The following is an 11,597-nucleotide window of genomic DNA, read 5'->3' as shown; positions in this document are numbered from 1 at the left end:
TAGGGTCAGCCCCTGCACAACAGCTCCTGCACTGTAGTCACCACCAGTCCTCACAACCAATTAGTCCATGAGTCAATCTCTCCCACTGATGAGCAAACAGCAACCAAGGCTCAATTACGAGGAGGAAACACACAACCCATACAAGAGATACACCTGGAGCACTTGACTCAGGTGACCAGGAAGATTGTGCCACTGGGTCCTACAGGACACCTACTACATAAGGCCAATCTACCAAGACTGGGAGACATAGAAGGTTTACCTAATACATAGAAGCAAACACTGGGAGGCAGCCAAAGTGGGGAGACAACGAAACATGTCCCAAATGAAAGAACAGAACCAAATTCCAGAAAAAGAACTAAACTAAATGGAGACAAACTATCTATCTACCAGATGCAGAATTCAAAATACTGGTAATAAGGATGCTCAATGATCTCAGTGAGAACTTCGACAAAGATACAGGAAGCATAAGAAATGGAGATATAAAATATTAAAAAGAATCAGTCAGAAATGCAGAATACAATAATTAAAATGAAGAATACATTAGAGGGAATTAACACATTAGATGAATCAGAAGATTGAATCAGCAATTTGGAAGATAAGGTAGCAAAAAGCACCCAATCAGAACAGTAAGAAAAAAAAAAAAAGAATAGTTTAAGGGGCCTCTGGTATAACATCAAGCATACCAACATTCACATTAAAGGAGTACCAGAAGAAGAAGAGAGAAGAGCAAGGAATTGGAAACCCATTTCAAGAAATAATGATAAAAACTTTCCTAACCTGGTGAAGAAAATAGACATATAAGCCCAGGAAGTGTAGAGAGTCCCAAATACGATGAACCTAAAGAGGCCACACCAAGACACATCATAATTAAAATGTCAAAGGTTAAAGACAGAGAATCTTAAAAGCAGGGACAGTTAGCAGTCAGATACCTACAAGGGAACCCCCACAAGGCTATCAGGTGATTTCTAAACAGAAACATTGCAGGCCAGAAGGGACTGGCAGGAAATATTCAAAGTGATGAAAAGCAAGGACTTACAAACAAGATTACTGTACCCAGCAAAGCTATCATTTAGAATCGAAGGACAGATAAAGAGCTTCCCAGACAAAAGCTAAAGGAGTTCATCACCACCAAGCCAGTATTACAAGAAATGTTGAAGAAATTTCTTTAAGAAGAAGAAGGGGAAAAAAAGATCAAAACTATGAATAATAAAATGGCAATAACTACATATCTATCAACAATTACTATGATAATAATTGGATTAAATGTTTCTATCAAAGGACATAGGATAGCTGAATTGATAAAAGAAACAGGACCCTTCCATTTGCTACCTACAAGAGACTCACTTCAGATGGAAAGACACACACAGACTAGAGGTAAGGAGATGGGAAAAGGTATTTTATGAAAATGGAAACTATAAAAGAAAAAAAAAGAAAGCTGGGATAGCAATACTTATACTAGACAAAATAGACTTGAAAAGCAAAGACTATAAAAGGAGACAAAGAAGGACCTTGCAATTCTACTTCTGAGTATCCAAAGAAACACAAAATAATAACTCAAAAAGACATACGTCCATACATTCATTTCAGAATTATTTACAATAGCCAAAATATGGAAGCAACCTAAGAGTCCATACATATATACAATGGAATATTTCTAAGCCATAAAAAAGAATGAGATCTTGCCATCTGCAATAACATGAGTGGAACTGTAGGGTGCTATGCTAAGTAAAATTAGTGAAATAAGTCAGATAGAGAAAGACAAATACCACATGATTTCACTTATATGTGGAACCTAAAAAACAAAATAAATGTACAAACAAAACAGAAAAAATTTATAGATACAGGGAACATTTTGACAGTTGCCAGATGGCAGGGGATTGGGAAATGGGTAAAAATGGAAGGGATTAAGAAGTATAAATTCGTAGTTACAAAATAGTTGTGGGGATGTAAAGTATAACATAGAGAATAAAGTCAATAATTTTGTAATTATATATAGTGTCAGATGGGTACTGGATTTATCAGGATGACACTTCATAAGTTATTGTAAATGTCTAATCAATAGAATGACATTTTGTATACCCCAAACTAATATAATATTGTATGTCAACTGTAACTGAAAAAAGTAAAACAATATTTAAAAAAATGAACAGTGGTATCCCTGTGCCTTTTTATTGTTGTCTGTCCTGTTGGTTCATTTTTATTTCAGCTTCATATTTGTGTAGCTCATAAGGTTCTGCTTTCAACATTCTAGAAATTGGGAAAATGCAGAAATAATCTTAAGGGGGTTATGCTGGGGTTAGTAAAGGAAAGGATGAGTTGTGGCAGAATTGACTGCAGCTGTTGAAAATGCAGCTGGATGGAGATGTCAGGTCACAGACACTGTGTGCACAATGGCACACACGTGCCTGTAGACACACATTCTCATTGCAGTGCGGGGTGGTGGTTCTTCTGTAGTAGGCATCGTATGTGCAAAGGACAGCTGAGACACGTGGGTGTGTGTTGCTGGAATAGAGAAACGTGTAGACTATGAGAATGAAAGCTGGGTGCCCAGTTCATTTGTAGCACTTGTAAAAGCAAAGGTTTGGAAAGTGCAATGATACGGTAGCAGAGCACAAGGGAGAATAGACAAGGCAATAGATATGTGCAAGCATAGCTGCTTCTCTTAGAAGTATACAAAGTACATGTTTTTTCTTGTTCATCTATTAATTGTATCATTCTTCTTTCTATCCTCTTTAAAAATTCCATTATTATTTTTGAATTTAATATATGGAATATTTGTTTACTAACTTTACTAAGTATTGCTATATGTGAGACACTTTGCTTCTACCTTAAAACCTCGTAAAAACTACAAAAGATGCCGCAGCCTCCATATGATATCACAGGAAAAGGAGGCATTTGCTGTGAGCATATTTTCTGTAAGTCTACAACACATAAAATTGTCAGTATTCAACTTTTTAAACAACAAAAATGACAGTATTATATTGTTTTCCTTTTATTTGTCCAGGCTTTTGGGAAAGAGACAACACATGAAGTTGTTGCTGTGTAAGGAGCTATTTAAGAATGAGTTTTATTGTCTCTTTTCCAAAATATACATGTATAGTTGGAAGCACAGGGCTTTGATTAAATCTAACAGGCTTCAGTTTTAATCCAAGTGCTTTTGTTGATTTTCTTTGTGATCTTGAGCCAATTTTATAGCCTCTCTAGGACTTATTATTATTATTTTACTTATAAAGTGAGAATAGCAATAGAAACAATGTATTCTCTCTTGCTGCATAACGAATTCCCTGAGAACTTAGTGGGTTTAAAAAATATATGAACATTTATTATCTCATAGTTTCTGTGAGTCAGGAATTTGAGAACAGCTTAACTAGATGCTTCTGGTTCAGATTCTCTCTTGAGGTTGTAATCAAGATGTTGGGTGGAGCTTCAATCATCTAAAGGCTAAACTAGGGCTAGAAGATCTGGTCATCTGCATGGATGATAAGTTGATGCTGGCTGTTAGCAGGAAGTCCCAGATCTATTCCATGTAGACTTCTCTCTAGGGCTGTGGCTGTGTAAGTGTCCTCTACAACATGGCAACTAGCCTCCACCAGAGTGAGTAATTCAAGAAAGAGCAAGATAGAATCTGCAACATATTTTATGGCTTAGCCTCAGAAGTCACACATCATCTTTTTCACAATATCCTGTTGGTTACATAGGTCAGCTTTATTTATTGTGGCTGGGGACTACACAAGAGTGAATACCAGGAGGCAAGGATCACTAGAGGTCATGTTGGTGGCTGGCTACCACACCAACCCTTTTGGGTTGTTGTAAGGATTAACTAAACTGATGTGCATAAGTACTTAGCCTGGTATGTATCAAGCACATTTTAGGTCCTAATTAGTTGTTAAATATTATTGTTATGAATTTGTTAAAAGTAATTTAAAAGTTCATGCATAAGTTTTGTTTCAAATTTGGAAGGTGAGTAAAAAGCACAGAGAAAAAAAATCTTACATAAATAAAAACCCCCACTTCTTACTAGTTTCTATCCTTCTCATTCAGAAAAGTACATATAACAGAAAACATGCAGTGAAGTTTGTCAAAATAAAATAAAATACTAGAATCCTTGTAGCTCCATAGGTAACTATATAGCTATTTAGGAAAAAAAAGTATTATTAACTACAAAGTTTCAGTATAATCTTACATCTAGTTTATATTGTGTTTTTTGAAATTATAAATAAATAAGAGATTAAGAGCAAATTTGATTCAATATTGTAAATACCCTTCAATACTGTATAAGTTCATAAATTCCTCCTGTTCTTATGAATATGATTAGTGTTTTCTTAAAAGATATATTTTGATTTTAAGTGACAGAAATCAATTAAATGTATTTTAAGAGAAAAGAGAATTTTTAAGCTCACACAAATGTTAATTCAGAGGTAGAACAGTATGTGACATAGTAAGACCCAGGGGGATGGGGTCTTCAGTTCATTTCCCATCTTTTCTTGCTTTCTCCTATGTGGTGAGCAACACAATCACCAGCACCACACAAAAAGCAGTAGAATGGAAAGAAGACCTTTCCTTCCCAATATCCATCTGTCAATCTCAAGTTACATGCTCATCCCTGAGCCAGTCATTGTATTAGGAAAATGAATACTTTGATTGGCTATCCTGATTGATTTGCCTGCTCTGAGATGACAGCAGTGGTGGTGAACATGGTAGTGGTGAGGTAGTAAGTGGGGTGAGAGTGAGGGGGCACACAATTTTTATTTCCAATAGCTCACCAAAGGAACTGGAAGAAAACTGTAGGAAAGTGTACAGAGATAGGAAAAATTATAGCTACCATAGTTAACTATGAACAAGTAGAACTTTTGATAGAGGAAATCTGTAAAATGAATTAAAAAGAAATGTTTAGAATTACTATGTTTTCTAATTGTATACAGAATATTTTATTTTAGATTTCATAAAGTAAATACAGGGTGTGCACATCCTATGGCTAGAAGATTAAAATATATCTCACCTGGAAGAAAAAAATTGTCCCACTTTTTATTAGAAAGATGAGCAATGCAAAAGTTAGTTTTTTAATAACTCATGATGGTAAAGTATAAAATCCAGAAGTATGGAAAACTCAAGAACATTGTGGAGGTTCTATAAACTGATAGTTTTGAACTTGGTTAAGAGAAATTGGTTCAGGAACTATTTATTATGGAAAGATGGTAGAGGAGCAAAGTGGAAGAGTCTTCAACTTCTAGTCTCTCAATTTTGCTTCTGTCTGTTTTATCTGGAGGGGATTCTGCATGAATTTTTCTTTGAAGGGAAGGTTCTCTTACTAAAAATCTAGTTTGGAAAACTGATGTCATATAAAAGATGATTATAAAGTTTTTAGGTTCATACATATTCAAATATTCATTCAGTTATTCAGCAGACATTGGTACCTGCTATACACAACGGTGGGAAAACAAACAAAAAATATTCCTCCTTGGATCTAAGAATTTAGGATATATCTGTTGCTGTCTTAGGGTTATTATAAGCTCAGAAACTGTACCCCAAGTCCACTCACATTTGACAGATATTTAGCAAGCTCCTATTACATGTAAGTAGTGGGTAGAGCGATATCATGGTGGGTGCTAAGAATGAAAAATAAATAGCAATCTCTGCTCTCAGAAAATACAAATCAATACTTTACTTCTTGGTCTCAAGGATGGCGGACTTTTGACCTCGTTATGCTTCCACTTGCAGTAAGGGAGGAAATATGAAGTGAGTATTGTCTTCCATATTTCTCATTCCCACCCCCTCTCCACCACCAACAGCAAAAATCCCTCTGTGAGATTTAGGGAACTTCTATGAAGAAAAATGGCAGCAATACAATAGCTCTTGGGGGGCTAAATCACAACTCATGGACTATTTGTAGATCCCCAGAGGACTATTCAGTATCAACCTCATTCCTAACACTGGAACAATATTTCAAATGCAAAGCCTTCTTGGAGGGGAAAGCTACATGTTTTTATTTATAACATCTGTTCTTTAATGTAGAATTCTTACAGCAGAGTTTCTTAGAATGTGGTCCATGGATCACCTATATTAGAATCACGTGGGGAACTTGTTAAGCAGATTCCTGGGCCCCACCCCAGGAAAGTCTACTTCATAATGAGAATCCACAGATTCCAGAATTCAGCAATTTAAACAAGGACCCTAGGCGAGTCATAGGCACACTGATATTTCAGAAACAATACTTCAGAAACTTAAGTTGTATAAGATCTCGAATGGGTAACCAATCTAATGTACAATGTATTCACTTACCATGTTATGACTAGACAACACTAATAAACTCCACTAAAACAGTAAAAAGAGCTCACTAATATACCATTAAACAAGACATTTTGACCTAGTAGCTGTTAAGGAATTTCTCTCCACACATCAATTTTCTATTCTTATCCAAATCAAAGTGACTGTTGGCTTGATAACAAAGAATGCTTGCGTTTCCTTGTCACAATAGTCTGGGAATGCAAAAAAGTTAACAAAAGAATAGCCCTCTGACTGAACACCCAGCAACCTCATCTTCAAGTTCCTCCCGAGGCTTCTGGGAAGTCCTGAGAAGGTATCTTATATGTGCTCTCATGTAGCCCCTAGATGACCTCATCTCCTTTCTTGCTCTTTAAGTTTGCAGCAATATGGCTCTGACACTATCACCGATATGTCCTTACTTTCTACTACTTTACTATTGATAAAAGCAGCTCTCCAGGATGCTGTAGTTTTCTGCTCCCAACTTCCTAAAACCAGAAGCTCAATTTGATCCTGCTTTCATGCTTCCAGTTCCAACAGCTAGGAATACTTTCTTCAGCTAACCCTGCTTGTCCTCTGTATTTGAAGCTTTAATGGATCCATCTTTTACTCTCAGTGTTTTGGCAGAGAATGAAATGGTGTGATTTCCATTTGGTTACATCTTCTTCTGCACAGAAATTGGTCATAAGTCATTCACAGTAGGGTTTAGAAGGTTGGGTTAACAAGCAGATGACACTCAAATTGACCATTTTTTCTCACAAGGATTCTTCAGTCTCATATCAGGTTTGTTGACCTCCACATCCTTTCTGGTAAGCTGAGTTTATATTCTTTTCCATAGGAGGTTTTCATAGGATGCTTTCCTTGGGTTGACAATGTCATCAAGGACACCAGGCTTTCTGTCTTCTTGCTCTGCCGTCTACTGCTTGTGGCTTGTCCTCACACTGGTTTACTCCGTGGTTATAGGGCAGGATGGCTACAGTAGTGCTGGACATCAACTGCAGACCCAATGACTACAAGAAAAAGAGAGACCATCCCTTCTTGTGCATTTGTTTTAATACAGAAGGAACCTCTCTGAGGAGAGCCTGAGCAAGTTGACAACTAATCTCGTGGACTGGAACTACTGGGTCACATGCCCACTCCTAAACCAATTACCATCCAGGAGATGGGTTAATCTTGGATATTTTTGTTGTGTTTTGTTTTGTTTTGTTTTGCTTAGAATATTCAATATTTCCTCCCCGAGGGCTAGACATGTGACTACAGCTGAAATGTTGTTAGTAGAGAAGAAAAGAGGTGGATTTGGGATAGGCAACCAAGAATCTCTGCTGAAAGACTCAAGGTCCTTCATGATGAAAAAGCTCTTGAAGAGTGATGGAGTTGTTCATATCCTAATCTTCAGCAGATTTACAACCTTTAGATTCCTATTCTGAAACTCTGTAATAGCCAGGAGCACATCTCAGATCTTGGCTTACAATAATAGGGAGTTATTTGATTTTTCATTAGTTACCCACAAACTATGGTGTCTGATTGTGCATGAATTTCTCAGTTCATTTCTAACTACCTCATGCTTTTTTTCTGTAAAAAAAAAAAATAATAATGATAAATAAATGCAAGTAAGAGCTTTCAACAGCATTTCAAGTAGTTATAAGCATCGTAAAGGTTTAATTTTAAAAACTACAATTTAAACAAAACATTGGTGATTGATATCTTATAGGGTTTACCAATTATTTCAGTTCTGTGCATTAGAACTCTCTTTTCACAAACAGACAATGACTTCAATGGCACATGTAACGTGAGCCACAGTCCACAGCCTTTGAACAAAGACTGTCAAAGGCATACCTCTGTCTCAGTCCGGAAGGGGAGATGTGTCCAAAAAGAGAAAAAAAAGAAAAAGTAAAGAAGGAAAGAACCTTCGAAAGAACAACTGCAACAACTAACCATTAAAGTTAATTAGAACAAAGTGTCAGAAATAGAACTTCGAAATGTTGTTGATATTTACTCTGCAACCCACTTTCCCCAAAGCTTCCATGTGCTTCTTTATTTGGTTTTATTTCTAGAACTTGTGCTCACAACAGCAGATGTGGGAGCAAAAATGAAATCAGAAGGACTTTGGTATTCGCGAGTAAATTGCTTTTCACAGCATTAGCGAGAGAGAACAGATTGTAGCTAGGATAAGAGCAGTGTAAATAATTTTAAGTGTGCAATAGTACACAGCATCGATTTAAATGACCGAGTCACTCGGCACCATCCCAGGCAATTATTCTCTAAGCAGGATTTATGTCAGGTGTTGTCAAAAAGCAGTCCAAACCTTGGACACAGATATACATTTAGATATATGTTTAGAAGTCACTCCTCTCGATTGGAAAAGACCTTTGGATTGCTTTGTTATAAAAAGCAGAAAGGCCATTTTCTCTTTCTTTTTCTTCAGATTTAATGACCCTCAGTGGTATTACAGAATGGTTCACTTTTTCCCAGTTATTTAAATATCTTTTAAGATATACATGCTGATTTATTGAAAAGTATCCTAAATGATGATATTATCAATCATTATAAAGATATGAATGAAATAAAAAAGTTACACTTTTATTTTTAATGATATCTTTCTTATATATCTAAAACTATTCTTGGAACTGCAGAAGAAATGAAAATATTTTAGGTTTTTTCCCCCCCTCGCATTTCTTTCTGGGGATGTAGCAAGGCTCAGATTCACATAAAGACCTGCATGTTAATGTCATAGCCTCAGATTGTCTGGGTAAATGCCAAGGAGCACATCGCAGTTTGGAATGAACCTCCCATTGACAACTCAGTCAGCCTTTTGACTTCACATCTTATGGCTCCCCACTCTGCCTGACATTATGTTTCAGGGCTACAGTTGCGATGCTGAGCACAATGGTGTGCACACAAATCTCAGGTGCTCAGATGCATTGGTGGATTTTTCTTTTCATTTTGTAGCAATATGCCTCATGAACCATAGATTTAAACTTGGCTGTGATTTTGGCAACAGAACTACCAGTAAAGAACTGATCTAATCTTTTCATTTGCTCTTTGTTTCTCTCACTTATAACTTGCCAAACTAAAGCCAGACTTCTGGGACATTCTTAGGTGGTATACTGCCATAATGTATAGAAATGTGTAGAATCTATCCACATACTAGTATAGATTATAGTGTAAAGAAGAGAAGGCCGGATTCTAAAGCTTTGTCTTTTTAGCTCCAATTCTTTTCTTTTATTTTTTTTGATTGCTTAACACACTTTTCATGGTTTTCCCTAAAACTGATCTCATGAGCAAGTCTCCTCCAAAGCCTCCTCCATCATATTTGGCTGATTGTGATGAGAGAAACTTACTCCTCCCTCCCATTCTTCCTTCTGCATTGAGATTAGGTACATTAAAATCAGGATAGCAAAAGGAGGAATTTGGTAGTGCAGATCAAATGTAAAGAAGAGGTTTATTCTGGCAGCATAAAACTATTCCATTGTCTTACCAATCCTCTGCTCACAACACCCTAACTCTTCCCCCCATGAATGACACCCCACCCACAAATAATTTTTGATTTGTGCCAGAGAATTGAGAAGGAGAGGAAGGACTCGGGAGAGAAATGCAGAGGGCTCAAATAGACCTTGGCCATCGAGAGAAGGGTGTGATTTTCTAGTGACTACGGGGGTAGAAGTGGGAGACCATTTTGAGAGGTGAGAAGGCACTCCAAAACACTAACCTCTGTGGATGATTATGGGATGTCTCAAAGTAAAGAATAGTTTGTACATCCTCTGTATTCTCTGTGAGTACTTGACTAAGAGTAAGGGTGTTTAAAAATGAACCATACCACCCCTCTTATCTATTAGTAAAGAATAGTACTAGGGTTATTCTAAATTGACACCGTTCATGTTGAATGAAAGCCAAAAAGGGCTTGCTACCTTCAACATTATGAAAGAGGTTTGTCTGTCTATCTCTTCACCTTAAACACACAGATTGATTTCTGCATGAAGCTATTTCATTGTCTCAATTAATTCATTCAATAGATGAAGCTCAGATAATTTATCATTTGTCTATACCCACAAGATATGTTAATCAGGAACAGGTAATCAGAATCAGACTACTCATTTAATTATAATACCATGCCTGGGCAGCACTTACAAATTAGAACCTCAGATGGAACAATTTCGGGGTGTCCTTGCCTATGTGGCTACATGTGTAAAGCTCTCTGTTGATAGAAAGATGGCCCTGAGCCTCCAGACTTCACCAGGGTCTTGGTTTACTGAATTTGACAAACTCAAATTATTTGCACCTGTGATATTAGCTATACTAATTTACTTTCCATAGGCATATAAATTCTGGGAAATGAGAAGTTTAATCCAAAGAAATTTTGAGAGTGAACCCTTGAAAGTTATGGTAGGGATGCTATTGGGTCCAGCTTATTGCCTCTTATGCTACTGTTTTCTGCCACAGTTGTTTTTCTGTGCATAATGAAGCAAGATCATAAACCAAAAAATAAAACAAGGAATCATGGGCTTCTAAAGCTAGCCCTGATATTATTGATTATGTAGTTGAAAACTTTATTTTACAGAAGAAAATAGGCAGAGAACTTGCATGTTTTTATTCATTAACAATTATTCATTTAGCTACTACTGAGTAGTTGGTACTGTTCTAGTTACTGGAACTGAAGTAATAAGCAAAACACTCGAAGTTTCTGTCCTCGTGACATACATTCAGTTGTAGAGTGAAGTGTGAGTATATGTTTGAGCAGAATGTCAGGTAGTGATGGGTGCTGAGAAGAGAAACAAAGTAAAGAGACAGAGTAATAGGATCAAAAGTGGGAGCTCTTATGGATATAAGGAAAACACTCCGAGGGAGTTTGAGCTGGCTGATGTAAAGGACAGCCATGTGACTATCTTGGGGGAGGAATTCCAGGCAGAGGAAACAGTAAGTAGAGAGACTCTGAGGTAAGAGGATGTCTGATAGACAGCAAGAAGTGTGATTGGAACTTTGTGAGCAAGAGGGAAAAGAAGGAAATGGTATGAAATGAGATCACACAACTGTCCAGGGTTCAGTCGTGTAAGCCTTCAAGGCTTAAGAAGCTTAGAATTTATTCTAAGTGTGACAGGAAAAATTTGGCGATTGGTGAGTTTTAGACAAGAGGGTAACATGATTCAATTTATATTTGAATTAATCATTCTGGCTGCTGTATGGAGTAAGGCTGTAGGGGGTGCTAGACTAGAGGCAAAACAAAAAACAAAAAACGGGAGAGGATTATAATAGTCCGGACAATAGTTGAGGGTAACATGAAGCAGGGTGATAAATGGTGATATGGGATCAAATTTTAGGAATATTGTGAAGATAGAACT

The sequence above is a fragment of the Pteropus medius genome, unplaced genomic scaffold, assembly GCF_902729225.1.
Source record: "Pteropus medius unplaced genomic scaffold, Ma_sr-lr_union100, whole genome shotgun sequence".
In the NCBI taxonomy this organism is placed as follows: Eukaryota; Metazoa; Chordata; class Mammalia; order Chiroptera; family Pteropodidae; genus Pteropus; species Pteropus medius.
This window is presented reverse-complemented; position numbering follows the sequence as displayed.